This window comes from Phocoena phocoena, chromosome 4 (assembly GCF_963924675.1).
Source record: "Phocoena phocoena chromosome 4, mPhoPho1.1, whole genome shotgun sequence".
NCBI lineage: Eukaryota > Metazoa > Chordata > Mammalia > Artiodactyla > Phocoenidae > Phocoena > Phocoena phocoena.
The window spans coordinates 121705452-121730111 of NC_089222.1; the positions used below are offsets into that span (position 1 = coordinate 121705452).

The following is a 24660-nucleotide window of genomic DNA, read 5'->3' on the forward strand; positions in this document are numbered from 1 at the left end:
CTTTGCCTCATAATATAAGCTTCTTGAGGTCAGAAGTACATTTATTCCTCTTTGTTTCTTCAGCAAGGAAGACAACATATGACTTAAATATTTTGATTAGAATTGAATCAGGTTCTTAATCAAATTTCTGAAATGAGCCATGTTTCCATTAGGACTATGAAGTAAACAAACCTGTGTAATCTTTGCAAGATTAAAAAGAGCAGGTCTTATGCTGGGGGCTTAGATCATTTGCTTTGTAGAACTTAACTACTCTTTATGCTCATGGCCTCTAGCTATTTAGAGGAAGGATATTTATAAAAATGTAGAAAGTCCTTTAAGGTACATGATAATCTACATTAATTCTAAAGACTCCTTTTAATGATCTTAAAAATTTCCAGCTCCTAAGCAGATGATTAACTGTTGCATATTTCCCCAATCAATGAGATCTGTGCTGCCACCTCAGTAGTAGCACATTCCCTAGGATCCAGTTGGCAAGGGCCAATGGAAATAGCAGAGGAATCTGAATGCCAGGGCTAGCAAGGATAGAATCAGCTGATTTGGTCTGTTAGATTCATATTCATCAAGTTTTCAATTAACTTCCAATGTGATGGGCAAAACAGTGATTGATGCCAGTCTTCACCATTTCCAGAATCACATGACAAAAACCTTACCTATCCTACAAGTGTTTTATGAAAAATAAAACGAGATGTAGGTCATGATATTACAAGGAATTTAAACTGTAACAATATGTAATTTATTAATATTGTATTATCATTATAATGACTAGCAATGACGGTATCATACATATAAGCAATTAAGAACCAATTATAAGGCTAACAATTACGTGATCATAGTGTTAGCCTGAATCAATTAGGAACTCCATTTAAAAACATATTTGCAGATTTTACATATTTTACTTAACCTTAAAAGTCATGGTTAGAGAGAATTTCCCAAAATTATAAAAGAAAATTATCTGAAGTCATTATGATGTTCTCCAATATTTGCTGCAAAAGAATACTACTGGTAGCCTTGAGTGCTCAGTTTTGTTATTCTTGCCTGGACTTGCAAGGATATACTTAGTAATATATGTAGAATGTTTGATTGTGTTTTGTACACATAGGCATTGACTCTTTGGAACACAAAGGCAGGTATGTAAAAAATAAATGTTTGCTTCTTAATATTGGGGTTAGTGATTACGATGTCTTACTGCTATAGGATTTCACTTCACTGGCTGTTAATGGATTGTGAAGTATAGAAATTAAGTTATTGTGAATTCAGTATACGTCAGGATAACTGTTATACAATGAAGCCTTACATTTTTTTTTTTTTTTTTGCAGTACACAGGCCTCTCACTGTTGTGGCCTCTCCCGTTGTGGAGCACAGGCTCCGGACGCGCAGGCCCAGCGGCCATGGCTCACGGGCCCAGCCGCTCCGTGGCATGTGAGATCCTCCCGGACCAGGGCAGGAACCCGTGTCCCCTGCATCGGCAGGCAGACTCTTAACCACTGCGCCACCAGGGAAGCCCCAAGCCTTACTTTTAAAATAATTCAGAAGATGAATCTTTTGGTGACAAACATTTATAGCAATATATTTAGTGTTACCATTATTTGAAAGAAAGGGGTGAGGGTTGGAACACTTGTGGAGAGAGGCAGTCCTCTGTGGATCCTGAGAGTCCCAACATGTCCTCCCTGAGTGTGTGATTTTGCCTTCCCTTAATAGTATTTTCAGAAGTTTTTTTTTTTTCTTAAATGGTAACATTTTCACTGGGAAGCGATTGTCCATGGGCCTCTTGTGTTGCTGAATGTGTTATAAGCAGAGGCACAACAGCTTTTGTTCTGAACTATCTTTTCGAGGATCTCTGAATAGCAAACAGCCTTGGATAACAGAGATAGCATACCCCCCAGCAGCTCCCCCCACCCACATCGAAGCAGAAGCAGGTTTGTTTAGAGCCTTGAGGGATAAAGTATCTCTCTGTGGAACAACAGACAGGCATGCCTACTGATTTGTATTTTAAAATGTAGGTTCTCTATAATATAACCCACTGTGTAGGCAGGTGTCACTTCTCTTAACATCAGCTCTTGGAAATTAAGGCTTGAGAAATCAAGCCAAGTGCTGATGTTCTGGCTATTTTAATTGTCATGAGCAATAAACAGTTCTCTGTTTCTGACATGAAGTTTTAGGTCTCCTGCTAATATCTCTGAAGCTCTACCATGCTAACTTTCAGTTTGCAAGTAGAGTAAAATCTCAGGCCCTTCAGAGTTCTTAATAGTTATATCAGAAGCATCAGTCATTGAGAAGAACATATATGGGATGTTTTCACAAGTGATATTACCAGTCATATGGATGGAAGAGATTATAAACAGGAATAAAAAGTATAAGATAAGCTGGTCTAGAAGTTTGAAATGTAAATCTTAAACATACTTCCATCTTTTCTCAAATGCTGGAAGGGATTACTATGTATGGTACATAAGTCACGATTCTTGAAAGATTTCTTGCAGTTACATTTGTCCTTTTTGCTGTCACCATGCCACCATTCTGCTCTTTCTTTCCCCGCTAGGACTTAAGGACACTTGTGCAACTGAAATGACTTGAGCAGTGTGTGTGTGTGTGTGTGTGTGTGTGCGTGTGTGTGTGTGTCCTGGCATGAGAGCAAATATATCTCTTCATACAATTTTTAACACTTCTTATTACATGTACAAATGTTTTAAAAATCTCTAAACTCTTAATACTGCACTGTTAAGCCTTGGGCTTACTGTATATGTTTAAGAACTTTTTGGGAACTGGACTTAGTAGAATGGACTACAGCGCTCCCACCCAAACTTCAACAGGGTAGCCTTGAATTGCTTTACATACTATATTCTGAAAAGCACAAGGACGAGTTCTTCAGATAAAAAAAAAATAGCAAATTTCTATCATGATTCAAAAACTCATTTTTTGAGTAAAACCAACATGTTTATGAGGCTTTACCTACTAGTAGTCTGTTGACATTGATGACCATATATATTGTTTGTTTCTGAAATTTGAAAACGATCCACCTACAGTTTTCATCAAGCAGATACAGGATTATTTCTCTTTAGAAGACTGTAATCCTAAATTACCTCAGGCCTCTTTAGAGGCATCTAACTTGTTTGAGGGAGGAAACAATATTTCTGTATGTTAATTCTACACTTTAAAATATTAGTATTCTAGATCTAATAGTAAAATGCCATTGAATGAAGAACATTTTGGCAGAGAAACAATTCTTAAAAAATATCAATTCCATTGAGATTAATCTATGAGCAGAACATAAATAAAAGACATGAGTGTCTCACCCACACTAATAATTTGATCTGTTTTTGAGAACTTATCAGCATTTACTTAGTCTTGTCAAAGACAGTCATAATTAGAACCCAGTTATGTATGATTTTGAATGATCATACCACTGGTTTGATTGTTTTATAGTTACCCATATTCCAACTTCATTAAAAATACATTTCTCTGTAAATGGATTAAATGCACCAACCAAAAGACATAGACTGGCTGAATGGATACAAAAGCAAGACCCGTATATATGCTATCTACAAGAGACCCACTTCAGACCTAGGGACACATACAGAATGAAAGTGAAGGGATGGAGAAAGATATTCCATGCAAATGGAAATCAAAAGAAAGTTGGAGTAGCAATTCTCATATGAGACAAAATGGACTTTAAAACAAAGACTATTACAAGAGACAAAGAAGGACATGAAATAATGATGAAGGGATCAATCCAAAAACAAGATATAACCATTGTAAATATTTATGCACCCAACATAGGAGCACCTCAATATATAAGGAAAATACTAACAGCCATAAAAGGGGAAATCAACAGTAACACAATCATAGTAGGGGACTTTAACACCCCACTTTCACCAATGGACAGATCATCCAAAATGAAAATAAATAAGGACACACAAGCTTTAAATGATACATTAAACAAGATGGACTAAATTGACACTTATAGGACATTCCATCCAAAAACAACATAAAACACGTCTTCTCCAGTGCTCATGGAACATTCTCCAGTATAGATCATATCTTGGGTCACAAATCAATCCTTGGTAAATTTAAGAAAATTGAAATCTTATCAAGTATCTTTTCTGACCACAACACTATGAGACTAGATATCAATTACAGGAAAAAAACTGTAAGAAATACAAACACATGGAGAATAAACAACAAACTACTTAATAACCAAGAGATCATTGCAGAAATCAAAGAGGAAATCAAAGAACACCTAGAAAAAATGACGATGAAAACACAACAACCTAAAACCTATGGGATGCAGCAAAAGCAGTTCTAAGAGGGAAGTTTATAGCTATACAAGTCTACATTAAGAAACAAGAAACATTTCAAATAAACAACATAACCTTACACCTAAAGCAATTAGAGAAAGAAGAACAGAAAAACCTCCCAAAGTTAGCAGAAGGAAAGGAATCATAAAGATCAGATCAGAAATAAATGAAAATGAAATGAAGGAAACAATAGCAAAGATCAATAAAACTAAAAGCTTGTTCTTTGAGAAGAGAAACAAAATTGATAAACCATTAGCCAGACTCATCAAGAAACAAAGGGAGAAGACTTAAATCAACAGAATTAGAAATGAAAAAGGAGACGTAACAACTGACACTGCAGAAATACAAAGGATCATGAGAGATTACTACCAGCAACTTTATACCAATAAAATGGACAACCTGGAAGAAATGGACACATTCTTAGAAAAGCACTACCTTCTGAGACTGAACCAGGAAGAAATAGAAAATATGAACAGACCAATCAGAAGCACTGAAATTGAAACTGTGATTAAAAATCTTCCAACAAACAAAAGCCCAGGATCAGATGACTTCACAGGTGAATTCTATCAAACAGTTAGAGAAGAGCTAACACCTATACTTCTCTAACTCTTCCAAAATATAGCAGAGGGAGGAACACTCCCAAACTCATTCTACGAGGCCACCATCACTCTGATACCAAAACCAGACAAAGATGTCACAAAGAAAGAAAACTACAGGCCAATATCACTGAGGAAATAGGTGCAAAAATCCTCAACAAAATACTAGCAAACAGAGTCCAACAGCACATTTAAAGGATCGTACACTATGATCAAGTGGAGTTTATCCTAGGAATGCAAGAGTTTTTCATTATACACAAATCAATCGACGTGATACACCGTATTAAAAACTTGAAGGAGAAAAACCGTATGATAATCTCAATAGATGCACAGAAAGCTTTCGACAAAATTCAACACCCATTTATGATAAAAACCCTCCAGAAAGTAGGCATAGAAGGAACTTTCCTCAACATATTAAAGACCATATAAGACAAACCCACAGCCAACATCATCCTCAATGGTTAAAAGCTGAAACCATTTCCACTAAGATCAGAAACAAGACAAAGTTGTCCACTCCTACCAGTATTATTCAACATAGTTTTGGAAGTTTTAGCCACAGCAATCAGAGAAGAAAAGAAATAAAAGGAATCCAAATTGGAAAAGAAAAAGTAAAGCTGTCACTGTTTGTACATGACATGAAACTATACATAGAGAATCCTAAAGATGCTACCAGAAAACTACTGGAGCTAATCAATGAATTAGGTAAAGTAGCAGGATACAAAATTAATGCACAGAAGTCTCTGGCATTCCTATACACTAATGATGAAAATTCTGAAAGTGAAATTAAGAAAACACTCTCATTTACCATTGCAACAAAAAGAATAAAATATCTAGGAATAAACCTACCAAAGGAGACAAAAGGCCTGTATGCAGAAAATTATAAGACACTGATGAATGTAATTAAGATGACACAAATAGATGGAGAGATATACCATGTTCTTGGATTGGAAGAATCAACATTGTGAAAATGACTCTACTACCCAAAGCAATCTACAGATTCAATGCAATCCCTATCAAACGACCACTGGCATTTTTCACAGATCTAGAACAAAAAATTTCACAATTTGTATGGAAACACAAAAGACCCTGAATAGCCAAAGCAATCTTGAGAAAGAAAAATGGAGCTGGAGGAATCAGGCTTCCTGACCTCAGACTATACTACAAAGCTACAGTAATCAAGACAGTATGGTACTGGCACAAAAATAGAAATATAGATCAATGGAACAGTATAGAAAGCCCAGAGATAAACCCACGCACATATGGTTACCTTATCTTTAATAAAGGAGGCAAGAATATACAGTGGAGAAAAGACAGCCTCTTCAGTAAGTGGTGCTGGGAAAACTGGACAGCTATATGTAAAAGAATGAAATCAGAACACTCCCTAACACCATACACAGAAATAAACTCAAAATGGATTGAAGACCTAAATGTAAGACAAGACACCATCAAACTCTTAGAGGAAAACATAGGCAGAAAACTCTATGACATAAATCACAACAAGATCCTTTTTGACTGATCTCCTAGAGAAATGGAAATAAAAGCAAAAATAAACAAATGGGACCTAATGCAACTTAAAAGCTTTTGCACAGCAAAAGAAACCATAAACAAGACCAAAAGACAACCCTCAGAATGGGAGAAAATTTTTGCAAATGAAGCAGCTGGCAAAGGATTAATCTTCAAGACATATAAGCAACTCATGCAGCTCAATATTAAAAAAAAAAACAAAGAACCCAATCCAAAAATGGGCAGAAGACCTAAATAGACATTTCTCCAAAGAAGATATACAGATTGCCAACAAACACATGAAAGAATGCTCAACATCACTAATCATTAGAGAAATGCAAATCAAAACTACAATGAGATATCATCTCACACCGGTCAGAATGGCCATCATCAAAATATCTACAAACAATAAATTCTGGAGAGGGTGTGGAGAAAAGGGAACACTCTTGCACTGTTGGTGGGAATGTGAATATATACAGCCACTATGGAGAACAGTATGGAGGTTCCTTAGAAAACTACAAATAGAACTACCATATGACCCAGCAATCCCACTACTGGGCATATACCCTGAGAAAACCATAATTCAAAAAGAGTCATGGGGGTTTCCCTCGTGGTGCAGTGGTTGAAGGTCTGCCTACCAATGCAGGGGACATGGGTTCATGCCCCGGTCCGGGAAGATCCCACATGCCACGGAACGGCTAGGTCCATGAGCCATGGCTGCTGAGCCTGCGCATCCAGAGCCTGTGCTCTGCAATGGGAGAGGCCACAACAGTGAGAGGCCCGTGTACTGCAAAAAAAAAAAAAAAGTGTCATGTACCAAAATGTTCAATGCAGTTCTATTTACAATAGCCAGGACATGGAAGCAACATAAGTGTCCATCAACAGATGAATGGATAAAGAAGATGTGGCACATATATACAATGGAATATTACTCAGCCATAAAAAAAAATGAAATTGAGTTATTGGTAGCGAGGTGGATGGACCTAGAGACTCATACAGAGTGAAGTAAGTCTGAAAGAGAAAAACAAATACCGTATGCTAACACATATATATGGAATCTAAAAAAAAGAAAAAAATGGTTCAAAGAACATAGGAATAAGATGGGAATAAAGATGCAGACCTAGTAGAGAATGGACTTGAGGATATGGGGAGGGGGACGGGTAAGCTGGGAAAAAGTGAGAAAGTGGCATGGACATATATACACTACCAAACGTAAAATAAATAGCTAGTGGGAAGCGACTGTATAGCACAGAGAGATCAGCTCGGTGCTTTGTGATCACCCAGAGGGGTGGGATAGGGAGTGTGGGAGGGAGGGAGATGCAAGAGGGAAGAGATATGTATATGTATAACTGATTCACATATGTATATGTATAACTGATTCACTTTGCTATAAAGCAGAAACTGACATACCATTGTAAAGCAATTATACTCTAATAAAGATGTTTAAAATAAATACATTTCTCTCATATTTTGTACTTTTTTTTTAACTAGTTTTTCCTAAGAATATAAAAATCCTATACCAACATTAACTTACAAAGCTTGATATTATATTAGGTTTATAATGCTCACTTTGGAATGTTTAACAGCTGTTCCTTTTGCCATCATAATTACTCAACTCTGACTTTCACCTGCATGCCAAAAAAAGAAGATTACTCTGAGATCTTAACTGTAAATGAAAGAAGAGTTCAGTTCTCTTTAGTCAGTAGAACCGTGGATCTTACTATATATTAATCATTTTTTTCAGTCATAAAATTCTTTTAAAGTTTAGTGAATTCAAAATAATATTCAAAACTTTGGCAAAGCATGAAATTTGTCCTAAACCATTAAGAATTTCTACTTCAACAATTACAAACAAAAATATATTTAAATAAAAACAAAAACACACTAAAAGGATGTAATGGTCAAAAGTTCAGCATATCAAACACTGTTCATATGATAAACTGACAGATCAAATCTCAGTTATAGGCATCTGATAGCCACTGATAACCACCTAACATCCAAAAGAAGTTTCTCAGATATTTTTAAAGGGGCATTACATTTAAAACTAAATATACTTTAAAATATTCATTGTAAACTTTTAACCATTGGATCTTTCTCAAACACCTTGGATACTTCTGTCGTTCTTAGAAACAATCTTTCTTCTTTTTAAAAATATGATGGGCTTCCCTGGTGGCACAGTGGTTAAGAATCCACCTGCCAATGCAGGGGACACCAGTTTGAACCCTGGTCCGGGAAGATCCCACATGCCTCGGAGCAACTATAAGCCATGCGCCACAACTACTGAGCCTGTGCTCTAGAGCCCACGAGCCACAACTACGGAAGCCCACCCGCCACAACTGCTGAAGCCCACATGCCTAGAGCCCGTGCTCTGCAGCAAGAGAAGCCACTGCAAGGAGAAGCCCGTGCACCGCAATGAAGACTAGCTCCCGCCTGCCACAACTAGAGAAAGCCCACACACAGCAACAAAGACCCAACACAGCCAAAAATAATAAATAAATTAAATTAATTAATTAATAAAAAAATTATGAAAGCATACTGATTTGTCTCAATCTATCCAATTAATTAAAGGTAGAGCCAAGAATAGAATCCAAAACTTTTACATTTATTCCAATATATGGTGTACTTTTCCAACTATAATAGTCATTGTAGCATGACAAGTTATTGTCATCCAATCAGCAAAATAACTAAGTCCTCAGGGACCATCTCAATTTGTATCAATATTAATCCTGCTGCTTCTAAGAATGGGGTTATATGGCGAAACCAACGAACTTCGTGATAGTAAGCAAGTTTTCTTGTTTCATTGGTTGAAAAATGATGTCTTTGTTCAGGAACTGTGTTGTATGAATATCACAATGTTAAATAAAGTATTTAATAAGCCAATAAGGGTGATGCTGAAAGAATTTGGGGCAGACAAAAACATCTATAACCCGAGTCACCGTTTTAATGAATTATTTATTTTCCTTACCCTTCTCCCCTATGTGATGGAAGGAAGAGATTAAATATAATTCAACTACCATCAGGAATCAGGGTGGTCCTCTTGGGAAATGACATCCTATTAGGAATTTAGCATTTAGCAACTGGAGATTAGTTACTCAGCTACACAGGCCCTATTTAAGGGAAGTCCTTAGTGACTTCATGCATAACATTCATCCTTTCTGAATTTTCATGGAAAATTATCTTCCACTATTGGCAAGTACCTCTTACAAATAGTTCTAAAGGTTACTTGTTATGTCTTAACCACTATAATCTAATTTCCATGATATCAGTCTGGTAAGATATTATTATGTTCAAAGGTATGGTAAAACAAGTTTCCTGTGTACTACGCTGTGACATAGGACAGAGCTGACAAATTCCTGAGGTAATACTGTGAAGATGTGCTGTCCTCAGTGCTTTATGAAAGCAAACTCTCTGGTGGTCCTTCCTAATTAAAACATAGATGCAAGCATTTACCATATTAATAGTTTTTTGCCACGCTTACTGACCTTTGTGGTATTTGTTACAGTATGCAGATCGCATCTGAAACGACAGTTGCAATGGAGGCAATTTCTAATTGTTTCCAATAATTCCCGTTCATTCTACATCACTGGTATTTCTTCATAGCCAAAGTGGCATTTTCAATGGAGATAAGTTAGAACTCACTATTCTTACATCTTTCAAGTCTTTGATGTTGGCATCATTCTTTGAGATTGCATCATGGATAATATTCTTTTTTTTTTTTTTTCTTTTTGGATATAATGAGATCAGAGACCTCCACTTTTCCTTTGTACCATAACAGCCTTTACTCCATGGGCCAGGAAACCAACGTAGGAATTCTGTCAACTATGGAGATATGTTAACTATATACCTGGAATTTGGGAAGATAACTACAGAATGTTTTTGCAAATTTACCAAGCCCACTAAAAGATGGATTCAGGCCAACATATAATTTCTCAACTGACCTCCATGAGCCCCCATTCTGAGTAAAAATGTGCAGTGGTCTTTTGGATGATCAAAACTTCATGTCAGTTCACAACTGTGCACTGAGTAACACTTAAAAGTTCTCAATACTTCTCTTTGTCCAAAGCAAGTTACCCTAAAAATGTTCACAGGACGCCAGCGGAAAACCAGGAAGACTATCTCCATTACATATTTGCATTTTTGTCACGAGGATACACCTTTAAGGAAACCCAGTTTCTCCTTTACTCCAGGATCTGTAGAGTCTACCTATTGGTTCTAATTTGGGAATTAGGTAAGAAGCCCTTGATTCTCCAACTTGGTGCCTCACCTCAAGTGTCTTCATTCCACTTAGATTTGTTTGTATTTCTTGCTTTTTCTACTATACTTATTTTAAAAATTACTAGATTTCTTTTTGTGTCAGTCAGGGTTCAATCAGAGGAGCTGAAACAGTGAGATAGTTATTATAGAAAATGACTTATGGAAGTAGGGTTTTTGACTAAATAGCCTTTGCAAGGATGTTTTTGTTTCTAATGCTGGAGGCTGAAGTCTACAGGCAGGAAGAGAAGATAGTAGAAAGCTGGAACCACAGGAGGACAGACTGAATATCATACTGCTCCTTGTTACCTCTGAGCTCAGTGATGAAGACATCCTACAGAAACCAGAGCCCTTTGTTATGGAGTTGAACATATGTACACTACCCTTAGCCCAAGAGCCAGAGAAAATGAAGGAAGACCAGGGAGAAGGGAAAGCAACTGAAGAGCCCCCTTGGGAGCATGATTAGTTAGTGTGAGTAAATAACCTATGAAGAATTCTCTACAGATAGCTTCTCTCGCTAAGTACTGTCATTTCTTCCTTCATTATGTTCTAGTTAAGTTCCAATATCTCAACTTTATTTAACATAAGCCAATATTGAGTCCAGATTTCAGTTATCTACCAAGTAATTAGAGATACCTATCACTGCTCAAGCTGCAATCCATATTAATTGTTTGACTCCATATAATGTTATGATTTTTCCTTCCTAACGTAACACATGTATAATATTTTCGTACATGAATTACATGAAGCCCCAGGTTTTGGTTGTTATAAATAGTAGAATAAAAACGAAATGATTTGCCAGATTTTTGTCCATCTCCTCTCAAGTCATAATTCATCTTAATTCTTCTGAGGGTATGGCTCAGGAAGATCTGAGAGATTGTATTTGTGGATCTTAAAATCAATCAGCATCCCCTTGAAATGCATCTGCTTCAAATGAGGTTATTAAAGAGAGTTAAAGCAAAGGAATGCTAACAATCTCCATTAGAGCAAGAGATTTTTTTCTTTTTAAAAGCAAAGTTAAAGAAGATTGGAGGTGGTGGTGTAAATAATCATAATCTATCAGAATTCCTACAAATTCCATCATTCCGATTTTTTCTAATCATCATTCTCACTTTCACTTAAGAGCTCCAGAGAGGTTATGAATTTCATTTGCATTGTAATCTTTTACTTGAAAAGTCAAAAATTTGTGTTTTTTCTTTATATCTCCATGGCTATAGGAGATTAAAAAATCCTTTTGGGTCAGTTTTAGAAGCTCATAAAATCATTCATCTTCTTTATGTAAAAATATCTCTTGCATTTCCTCTCCCATGCATGACTTTGTTCTCTCATGCTCCTCTTTCTACATCAATTTTTATACTATTTTGTGTGTGTGTGTGTGTGTGTGTGTGTGGTACTTGGGCCTCTCACCGTTGTGGCCTCTCCCGTTGCGGAGCACAGGCTCCGGATGTGCATGCTCCGGACGCGCAGGCTAAGCGGCCATGGCTCACGGGCCCAGCCACTCCGTGGCACGTGGGATCTTACCCGACCGGGGCATGAACCCGTGATCCCTGCATCGGCAGGCAGGCTCTCAACCACTGTGCCACCAGGGAAGCCAATGTACTATTTAAGTGTTCTGATTGTCAAGATTGTTGGCATAATTGTAATTCTAAGATGGCCCTAAAGATTTTCACATTGGTGTAAATGTCTTGTGTAATTTCCTCATCTTGAGTGTGTTCAGAACCTGTGAATTTGGTGGATTATCACTCTCATGATTATATTAGGTGACAAAGGAGACTTTACAAATGTAAATAGAGGTAAGTTTACTAATCAGCTGACCTTGAGTGAATCAAAAGGAAATTATGTGGATGGGCCTGTCTATATGAGCTCTTTAAATCACAGTGAGAAGAAGTAAGTTTCAAAGCCTTAAAGGAGCAACCACCATATTATGATGAACACAGGAAACCACAAACAGCCTCTCAATGCTAAGAATGGGCTCTGACTAACAGCCAGTAAGAAAGTTGGAACCTCAGTCCTATAATCCAAAGAATCTAAGTTCTAATTACAGCTTGAATGAGCTGGGAAGGGGAATTTAAGCTTCAGATGAGATAGCAGCCCCAGCCAACATGAGCAAAGAAGTCAGCTAGATAGTGCCAGGCTCTTCAACAGTTGAAACTGGGAGATAACATATTTGTGTTGTTTTAAGCCACTTAGTTTGTGATATTTGTCACAGAGCAATTAAAAAAAAAAAGATTCCAATTAGTTAAGATATAAATCATGATACTAGGCAAAGAAAATGATTCTAAAATACTGCTCATGAACATATTTAATGGAATTATTGTTTTAGGTCATTCTACAATCGACTGATTTTAGTATTACAAGATTTTAGAAGATGCACACTGTTCAACATCTTTTAAACGATATTATTTAAAACATATGGCAGAGCCACTAACACCAGGGCAGATATTGCTTAGCATACTGAGTAGTTTTGTTACTAAAAGACTTTAGACAAAGTTAAAAGACATGACAAAGATCTCAATTATCAATTTGTTGATGGATAAATCCTTTTTTCCCAGTTTTCCTCTAAATATTCTCTGATGTAAACGTCTATACTGCTGTCTTTTTTCTTATTGCCCCACCTCCAAAATTTGCACTGTAACCTCTGAAAACATAATTTCATTATTAACAAACCACCCAATATCTCATTTAACACAGAAGGCTGTCACTCTCATGATTTGTTATTTTACCTTAACTAAACCCTTGTTCTTTCCTTAATTCCTTCCTCTCTATCCCTCCTAACTTCCTGTCTAGGATATTGAGGGTTATCTCTTCCTGTTTATAGCCCTCTCTTTGTGTGACTGTAGCTCATCCTAAATCCTCCTCCCTGTGTGTCCTTTATTGCAATATCTCCTGGCATTATAGAAAATAGCTTCACTGATCACTCCTTTTCTTTTGTGTTCATTCCTATTGTAACTGGTTCCCTTCCCTCAGCACGAACATTCCTGAAGTCTCTCTCTTTGATTCACCCCTGCCGAATTGGACCCTGTCTTGACTCTACAGTTCCCTGGATATACTCTCTAGTTTCTCTCCTCTCTCCCACTGTTCATATAGTAGCAAGAGACGCATATTATGTCCACCATATCACGTCCGTTAAACTCCTAGATGCACTGAAGTTTGACTTATCTCACTAGGTCACCAAAAATGTCCTGCTAAGATCACAATGGATTTCCTAATGAATACTAACAGCTCTTTTCATGGGCTAAGATTAGATTTAGTATTTAAAATTCTGTTGAAACAACATTCACTCAGCTATGAAGAATAGACAATAATCCAGGCTTTTTGAGGCTTCATCTCAACAAATGCTTCTGTGATAAGCATACCAAAGTCAGAGGGCGTGGGGAGTTGGGCAATTACTGGCTTTCTCTTGGAAGTAATATGTCTCTATTATTCACATTTCATTGATCGAATGAGTCTGTTGACCATGCCTAACTCACAGGGAATGAGGAGTACAATCCTCCCATGTGCCCAAGGGAAGAGAGGACTGGATATTAGTAAACAGTACTGATGTCTTCAGGTGCCAATGTTATTAGATATCTCTTTATCTTTAAAAAAACTAATTTTTCCTGATGACCACTTTCTTTGTCCACCCTTTAAGCTTGCTTACCACCATAATTCCTAGTTCAGATTAATACCACTTCACTTGGCATGATTTTCCTGAGAAATTCTCTCCATTCTCATGCCTTCCTCTAACACCTGTGAGCTGATGACTCAAAATCTTATTTCCAACCCAGCTGTCTCCTTATAGCCTTACATGTGCTTGACCACCTGTCATCTGGGAATCTTTACTTTTATACTCAATTTAACTAGAACATAAAATCAAGTTATCTGTCTAAAACTTAAATTGACTTTATTCCTATTCAAATGACATAATTCCAACATGACTATCTCTGTCTTAAACCAATGCAGTAACTTCCAAAATCTCTGTTGTTTCCAGTCTTATCCTCCTTGGATCCATTTACATTACAGCCGAGAAAGTGATCTGTCTAAAAAAAAAAAAATCTGACCATGTTGCTGTCATAAAAAAAAAAAATTCTGTAAATATTTCCTAGCTTCTCATTATGTATAGGTTAATTCTTAAACTTCCTAACAAACTATTTCATGACCCGGCACTTACTGCGCCATTCAAATTCTTTCTTTTTTAATCCCAGTTTCACATTTATTAACTAGCTGCACAAAATTGCTTGTATTGCTCCGCTTATACTATGCTGTTTTTTGCCACAGTCATCCGCTTTTGTGTCATTTTCTTTCTAAAATGTCCTTGAGCTTTCCCTATTTAACTTCTCTTCATCCTTTAAAAATCAGATTAGGTACGACTTCTCTCACCAACACTACCTCCAGGTCCTCTCTTCTCATGACAATCTATGAATTTCTCTGATACTGAGCCATAAGAGTTCTGAGAAATAAGAGTTTATCGATGTAACAGAACTTCTTCAGGAAAGAGACTGTTTTATTCATCTTTGATTCTAAACTGCTTCTCACCATTCCTGTTAATGATATAAAGATAGAGAATACTTAATGACTGAATGAATTCAGAGTGAACAGAGATTCTTTTTCAAAATAGTGTTAAAGTACCTGTGAAACAATGTTATCAATAATCTTTATGATCTTGATCTTTTAAAAATCTTCAAAATTCCATTTTATCAAGTTTTATTGAGTTCATGATAGAGAACCAATGAATATCTGGAAATCCCAATCTGGGTAGGAGATTTTATAGACCCAGCAGTATATTCTGGTACCAATTTGGTCCAAATAATACACTTCTCCTTTCTCATTAAAAGGCAAAAAATTTATCTTGTCACCTTACCTCAAACCAGAATCTTGAGTTTTAGCTCAGGTGGCTCTTGCTTTCTTGCCCTCTATACTTAATCAATGGTCATGGCTTTTGTTATATCTCTTAAAGGATTAAAAATTCTTTACATTTTCTCTATCATATAGTCAATTTCTATATTCATTTCATATCATATATCACCTGGATTTACTCAATATGTCAAAATATTATCCCTGTTTTCAAGTTTGCCCACTCAAATTCATCATCCACAGTTTTCCTCTCCTTATCTCTCCAAATGAAAATCTGATGCTGTATGACTTACTCTTTAAAGTGCTTGGTGTCCAGAGATCTGTAGAGCCCAGGTGGAAGCGTATTCCAGGTGAAGGTTGAAAGTAGAATTTTCTTTTAAGATGTGGCCCGGAAATCCCTGACCTCAGTGAGCCCAGGTTGCAAACAACAAGTGAGCTGATTCTTCACTACTGAGAAGGTTGGAAGTAGACAAATACCAAAGAGCAGAAAGGACTCTTCCATTTACCTCAGGAGGGTAGTGACAGTCTGCCCTTAATCCACAGCTCCCCAGACAAGGAGTCCCATTTACCTCAGAAACCCTGAGAATTCTGTTCATGGGAGACATTCAAATATTCAATCTAAGTCTCAATTTACTGGCAGAGTAAAATTGCCGCTTACTTGATAGACCTCAGGAACCACAGAGAGAAACATAAGATGGAAAGTTTGAAACACATGGCAAGAGAGAAAGACCTGCTGGAGGAGACATATGGACACCTGATTTGTTTTAAGCACTTAGGAAGACACACTCAGAAAATAGATGAAATGAGAAGAAATTGAGACTGAAATTGGTGAGTTAACAAGTTCAGGAAAATTAGCAAGAAAAGAATAGGAGTTTCAAAGGGAGGAAAATGGACAGATGGAGGATCAGGTATAACAGAACACTTGATTGAAGGCAATTCTCTGAGTTGAATGAAGCATGTGTCTTCATATTGAGAGATGTCATTGAGTTCCAGGCTGTACTGGTGAGAAAGAACACCTATCTTGATAAAACATATCATCTGTAACAATAGAGAAATAATTTTATAATTCTCTATATGTAAAGATAAGCTACAAGCAGAGGAAAATAAATCTGACTGGCATCTTTGTATTATCAGCAGCTAAATGCAGAATACCACTTATGAACTACTGAAAGAAAAGGATTTCAGCCCAGGAACTCCAAATTTACTAATGATGTCATTTGCATCTCAGATGCACAAAGATGTTTGAAGAGATGCCAGAATTCAAAAGTGTATTCCTCAACTATCACACTTAAGAAAAATGTTTGGAAATAAAAATTAAAAAAAAAAATCTACCACCAAACCAAACATTAACCAAAACAAGACCTCAAAATATAGCAATGAAGAAAAGATGGAATAGTAGATTAATAGTACTTATGAACATTGGTATAAATAAACTTGATATTTATACAACTTACACATGTGTGTCTGTGTAAATAAATATACATAATATATAATGTATATTATTGATATATATTGTTTCTATATTTATATTTATTTTGTTTTATATACATTTATGTGTAATATATAATATTATATAATTATATACAAATTTATTTATTTATAGAATAACTCAAAATGGATGAATGTATACTTTCTGGTATTGCTTGAGAGCAGCATAAAACTCACAGAAAGATAGTCCTAGTAAGAACTATACTATCTTAGTCAAAATCCAAGATAGGCATGAAGCATGAGAAAAAGGAAGTTCAAGTTGTTCCATAGGTCTCATTGTGTGAAAGGGGAAATGGGGAGACTTTTAAAGTATTCTCAAAATAGTTTTCTATACAGAAATGTTGTAAGAGAGAATTAAAGAGCATGAGGCAGTATAAACAATGCCTTTCAGTGAGAGAAGCAATTGTTAACTTGTAATAAAAGTAAAATCATCTGATAAAGAGAGAGGAATGGTAAATGTCAATTAATGGGAAAGAAATGCAGTAAAAAAAGTCCAAATTAACAGTGGTTGAAAATAGGAACTGATAAAGTCAGCACAGATAAAGGAATCTCTGATATAAAAGAAGCAATTAACTTGAAGAAAAACAAGTATGTGAATACTTAAATCAAAAATGAAACAACTGAATTAATAGATTGATAAACTTTACTTATGATTTCAACATCTTAATAAAAAATACATTTCAGATAACATAAAAACAATTCAACTTTAAAGCAGGTAGGACATAAAAATTCAAGTAAGGTATTTCAGGTGTTTAGTGAAAAGAAGCAGATACACGCTATAAAATATGTGAACCTAGAAGAATCAGGTGACCAAACAATTGAGAGTTATGGGAGTTATGACTTATTTTAATAAATTATAACAACACAGCAATAATGTACCTAACTTTAGGATTATAAAATCAGAGACCACTACATCTATATGGCAGAGGAGTGTGGAAATATTGATCTTAATCGTTGGCTTAAAAAAAAAATCCAGCATCACAGGAATACTAGAGAAACTGAAAAAATATGTTGGGGCCCTTCACATAATTTATCAACATGGCATTTTTCACAGTGACCTGAAACCTGTTAACTTTCTGATGGAATGCTAAAGCTAATTGATTTTTTGGGTTGCAAACTTTATATAAACATCCAGGCACAACATGAATTGATTAATATTGTAAGGTTGGTACAGTTAATTATAGATTACCAGAAATAATAGAAAATATATTTTCCTCAAGAGAAAACAGAAATCAAAGTTAAGCCTTCAAAATGATGTTTGATCTTTAGGTTCCATTCTCTATTAATGACTTATGGGAAAATGCCATTTCAGCATGTAAATATATTTCTAATCCATGTGCATATTTCTGAACAATTTTAGATTGTTTAGACTTAGATTTCCAAGCTATTTATCTTAACCATAAAATTAAATTTCCTGAAATGTTAGATAAATTACTTTTAGATATGAGGAAGTATGGCTTAATAAGGGACTCTAAACAGGAGTATATCTGAGCTCCTGGTGCAGTATATGATCAATTTCAAATTCACCAAAGTACTGAGATGGATAAGAGAACCACCAAAGAAATAAAACATATCCTGAACCAACTTGTTGGTCCAAATTCTAAGTCCATTTTGAAAGTTGTTAGAACTTTATGTCAGTAGGGTAGTGTTGAAAGTAGTGATTCATCTTCATCATCTAAGCCTTTTGGAAAAAAATGTGTAGAAATGGCTTGCAGCTACTCATAACCTGTCAAACAACACCTATAAAATATTGGACTGTTGTACTCTTTATTGTCTTCAGAAGTCAACTCTTGAAGATAACTGCTCTGAAGTGTTATGTTTCAATGGATAATCTCCCAAAGAAATCTCTAAAAATAGCAACCACTGATGGTACCATATGCAATAAATTCTAGAATTGTTTTTCACTGTTTGTAGTTTACTATGAGTCTAATGTATTTGATGTGTTTTCACATTAGAAAAAATGTTGGAAAATTGAAACATTGGGAAAATCATGTAAAAAGTTTTGCAGCATAAAATGAAACTAAAATTTCAAAGAATAAAGAGAGAGAGAGAGAGAAATGAAAGAAAGGAAAAAAGGAAGGAATTGATCCAACAGAAGACAAAGACTGTCATACTGGATTAAGACCTATCACCCAGATATGTTATATTCAGAAACAAAGATTCTCAAAACGAAGTGATTTTTTTAAAAAAAGTTGAAGATGTAGAAATCAGCAAAGTCAAAATAAGACATGTGGAGAAGAAATACTAAGAGAAAGTAACATTAAAGATTATAAATCAATAAAAAGGATAGAGACATCATGTATTAATAAAATACAGCAGGGACATGGATTTTGCAGCCATAAATCTATTTGTATGAACCACAATAGCATCTAAATGCAATGAAAATGACTAGTAAAATTAGAGGAAGTGTTCAAAATAACTTTTTTTTTTTTTTGCTCTACTAGGGCCTCTCACTGTTGTGGCCTCTCCCGTTGTGGAGCACAGGCTCCGGACGCGCAGGCTCAGTGGCCATGGCTCACGAGGCCAACTGCTCCGCGGCATGTGGGATCTTCCCGGACCGGGGCACGAACCCATGTCCCCTGCATCGGCAGGCGGACTCTCAACCACTGCGCCACCAGGGAAGCCCCCAAAATAACTTTTTAATCCTAAGATCTTATTAAAAACTAATGGTAAATATTTATTAAATAATGCAATCAATAAACTTAATTTAAAAGTACCATAAGGAGCCATAAGTCTTTCCAATTGCAAGGATGTATATACTTTTTCTTATGTCCAAATAACATTTACACTTTTTAACTATCATTCTTCCATTCAAAGCAGCATTTCTAAAGCAGATTTTTAAGATGTTCACAAGATACTTTGTATTCAGAAACAAAAGTGTTCTATGATTAAGAACATAGTTTCAGAGGCTTCCGGGAAGATGGCGGAAGAGTAAGACGCGGAGATCACCTTCCTCCCCACAGATACACCAGAAATACAACTACACGTGGAACAACTCCTACAGGACACCTAATGAACGCTGGCAGAAGACCTCAGACCTCCCAAAAGGCAAGAAAGTACCCACGTACCTGGGTAGGGCAAAAGAGAAAAGAATAAACAGAGACAAAAGGATAGGGACGGGACCTGCACCAGTGGGAGGGAGCTGTGAAGGAGGAAAGGTTCCCACACACTGGGAAGCCCCTTCGCAGTCAGAGACTGCAGGTGGTGGAGGGGAAAAGCTTTGGAGCCGTGGAGGAGAGCACAACAACAAGGGTGCGGAGGGCAAAGCAGAGAGATTCCCGCACAGAGGATCAGGGCCGACCAGCACTCACCAGCCCGGGAGGCTTGTCTGCTCACCCGCCGGGGTGGGTGGGGCTGCGAGCTGAGGCTCGGGCTTCAGTTGGAGCACTGGGAGAGGACTGGTGTTGGCGGCATGAACACAGCCTGCAGGGCGTTAGTGAACCACGGCTAGCCGGGAGGGAGTTGGGGGAAAAGTCTGGACCTGCCGAAGAGGCAAGAGACTTTTTCTTCCCTCTTTGTTTCCTGATGCGCAAGGAGAGGGGATTAAGAGTGCTGCTTAAAGGAGCTCCAGAGATGGGCACGAGCCGCAGCTAACAGCGCAGACACCAGAGACGGGCATGAGACGTTAAGGCTGCTGCTGTCACCAACAAGAAACCTGTGTGCAAGCACAGGTCACTAACCGCAGCCCCCTTCCGGGGAGCCTGTGCAGCCCGCCACTGCCAGGGTCCCGGGATCCAGGGAGAATTCCCCCAGGAGAACGCATGGCACACCTCAGGCTGGTGCAACGTCACAACGGCCTCTGCCTCCGCAGCCTTGCCCCTCATCCATGCCCTGTCCTCCCCATGGCCTGAGTGAGCCAGAGCCCCTGAATCAGCGGCTTCTTTAACCCCGTCCTGTCTGAGCGAGGAACAGATGCCCTCTGGCGAACTACACGCAGAGGCGGGGACAAATCCAAAGCTGAGCCCCGGGAGCTGTGAGAACAAAGAAGAGAAAGGGAACTTTCCCCCAGCAGCCTCAGAAGCAGCGGATTAAAGCTCCACAATCAACTTCATGTACCCTGTATCTGTAGAATACATGAATAGACAACGAGTCATCCCAAATTGAGGAGGTGGACTTTGAGAGCAAGATTTATGATTTTTCCCCCTTTCCCTCTTTTTGTGAGGGTGTATGTGTATGCTTCTGTGTGAGATTTTGTCTGTATAGCTGTGCTTCCACCATTTGTCCTAGGGTTCTATCCTTTCTTTTTTTTTTTTTTTTAACTTTTTTTTATAATTATGTTGTTTTACTTTAATAACTTTATTTTATTTTAACTTATCTTCTTTCTTTCTTTAATTCCTTCCCTCCTTTAGACAACAAATCATCCCAAATTGAGGAGGTGGAATTTGAGAGCAAGATTAATGATTTTTTCCCCTTTTCCTCTTTTTGTGAGTGTCTATGTGTATGCTTCTGTGTGAGATTTTTTCTGTATAGCTTTGCTTCCACCATTTGTCCTAGGGTTCTATCCATCCATTTTCCTTTTTAATTTTTTTTCTTAATAACTACTTTTTTGTATGAATAATTTTATTATATTGTATCTTACTTTATTTTATTTTACTTTATCTTCTTTCTTTTTTCCTTCCTTCCCTCCTTCCTTCATTCCTTCCTTCCTCCCTCCCTCCCTTCCTCCTTTCTTTCTTTCTACTTCTACTAAATCTTTCTTTCTACTTTTTCTCCCTTTGATTCTGAGCCATGTGCATGAAAGGCTCTTGGTGCTGCAGCCAGGAGTCAGTGCTGTGTGTCTGAGGAGGGAGAGGCATAAGAGACCACAAGAGACCTCCCAGCTCCACATAATATCAAACGGTGAAAATCTCCCAGGGATCTCCATCTCAACACCAGCACCCAGCTTCACTCGATGAGCAAGCTACAGTGCTGGAAACCCTATGCCAAACAACTAGCAAGACAGGAACAACCCCCCCCCCCATTAGCAGAAAGGCTGTCTAAAATCATAATAAGTCCACAGACACCTCAAAACACACCACCAGACGTGGACCTGCCCACCAGAAAGACAAGATCCAGACTCATCCATCAGAACACAGGCACTAGTGCCCTCCACCAGGAAGCCTACAAAACCCACTGAACCAACCTTTGGCACTGTGGACAGACACCAAACACAACGGGAACTACAAACCTGCAGCCTGCAAAAAGGAGACTTCAAATACAGTAAGATAAGCAAAATGAGAAGACAGAAAAACACATACCAGATGAAGGAGCAAGATAAAAACCCACCAGACCTAAGAAATGAAGAGGAAATAGATAGTCTAACTGAAAAAGAATTCAGAATAATGATAGTAAAGATGATCCAAAATCTTAGAAATAGAATGCACAAAATGCAAGAAACATTTAACAAGGACCTAGAAGAACTAAAGGTGAAACAAACAATGATGAACAACACAATAAATGAAATTTAAAATACTCTAGAAGGGATCAATAGCAGAATAACTGAGGCAGAAGAATGCATAAGTGACCTGGAAGATAAAATAGTGGAAATAACTACTGCAGAGCAGAATAAAGAAAAAAGAATGAAAATAACTAAGGACAGTCTCAGAGACCTCTGGGATGACATTAAATGCACCAACATTCAAATTATAGGGCTTCCAGAAGAAGAAGAGAAAAAGAAAGGGACTGAGAAAATATTTGAAGAGATTATAGTTGAAAACTTCCCTAATGTGGGAAAAGAAATAGTTAATCAAGTCCAGGAAACACAGAGAGTCCCATACAGGATAAATCCAAGGAGAAATACGCCAAGACACATGTTAATGAAACTGTCAAAAATTAAATGAAAAGAAAACATATTAAAAGCAAAACGGAAAAACAACAAATAACACACAAGGGAATCCCCATAAAGTTAACAGCTGATCTTTCAACAGAAACGCTGCAAGCCAGAAGGGACTGGAGGGACATATTTAAAGTGATGAAGGAGAAAAACTTGCAACCAAGATTACTCTACCATGCAAGGATCTCATTCAGATTTGATGGAGAAATTAAAACCTTTACAGACAAGCAAAAGCTGAGAGAGTTCAGCACCACACAATCAGCTTTACAACAAATGCTAAAGGAACTTCTCTATGCAAGAAAAACAAGAGGAGGAAAAGACCTACAATAACAAACCCAAAACAATTAAGAAAATGGGAATACGAACATACATATCAATAATTACCTTAAATGTAAATGGACTAAATGGTCCCACCAAAAGACACAGATTGGTTAAATGGATACAAAACAAGACCCATATATTTGCTGTCTTCAAGAGACCCACTTCAGACCTAGAGACACATACAGACTGAAAGTAAGGGGATGGAAAAAGATATTCCATGCAAATAGAAACCAAAAGAAAGCTGGAGTAGCAATTCTCATATCAGACAAAATAGACTTTAAAATAAGACTATTAGAAGAGACAAAGAAGGACACTACATAATGATCAAGGGATCAATCCAAGAAGAAGATATAACAATTGTAAATATTTATGCACCCAATATAGGAGCACCTTGATACATAAGGCAAATACTAACAGCCATAAAAGGGGAAGTCAACAGTAACACATTCATACTAGGAGACTTTAACACCTCACTTTCACCCATGGACAGATCATCCAAAATGAAAATAAATAAGGAAACACAAGGTTTAAATGGTACATTAAAAAGATGGACTTAATTGATATTTATAGGACATTCCATCCAAAAACAACAGAATACACATTTTTCTCCAGTGTTCATGGACCATTCTCCAGGATAGATCATATCTTGGGTCACAAGAGAAGCCTTAGTAAATTTAAGAAAATTGAAATTGTTTCAAGTATCTTTTCTGAGCACAACGCTATGAGACTAGATATTAATTACAGGAAAAAGATCTGTAAAAAATACAAACACATGGAGGGTAAACAATACACGACTTGATAACGAAGTGGTCACTGAAGAAATCAAAGAGGAAGTTTAAAAATACCTAGAAACAAATAGCAATGGAGACACGATGACCCAAAATCTATGGGATGAAGCAAAAGCAGTTCTAAGAGGGAAGCTTACAGCAATACAGTCCTACCTTAAGAAACAGGAAATATCTCAAATAAACAACCTAACATTACACCTAAAGCAATTAGAAAAAGAAGAACAAAAAAAACCCAAAGTCAGCAGAAGGAAAGAAATCATAATAATCAGATCAGAAATATATGAAAGAGAAAAGAAAGAAACAATAGCAAAATCAATTGAGAAGATAAACAAAATTAATAAACCATTAGACAGACTCATCAAGAAAAAAAGGGAGAAGACTCAAATCAATAGAATTAGAAATGAAAAAGGAGAAGTAACAACTGACACTGCAGAAATACAAAAGATCATGAGAGATTACTACAAGCAACTCTATGCCAATAAAACGGACAACCTGGAAGAAATGAACAAATTCTTAGAAATGTACAACCTGCCAAGACCGAATCAGGAAGAAATAGAAAATATGAACAGACCAATCACAAGCACTGAAATTGAAACTGTGATTTAAAATCTTCCAACAAACAAAAGCCCAGGACCAGATGGCTTCACAGGCGAATTCTATGAAACAATTAGAGAAGAGCTAACAACCTATACTTCTCAAACTCTTCCAAAATATAGCAGAGGGAGAAACACTCCAAAACTCATTTTATGAGGCCAAAATCACCTTGATACCAAAAG

The 24660-nt window shown here is 36.9% G+C and overlaps 1 pseudogene; it reads left to right on the forward strand.

The window, feature by feature from the left end:
* The first annotated feature begins 16371 nt into the window (after nt 1-16371).
* LOC136122086 (dual specificity protein kinase TTK-like) lies at nt 16372-18323 on the forward strand (annotated as a pseudogene).
* The last annotated feature ends 6337 nt before the right edge of the window (nt 18324-24660 follow it).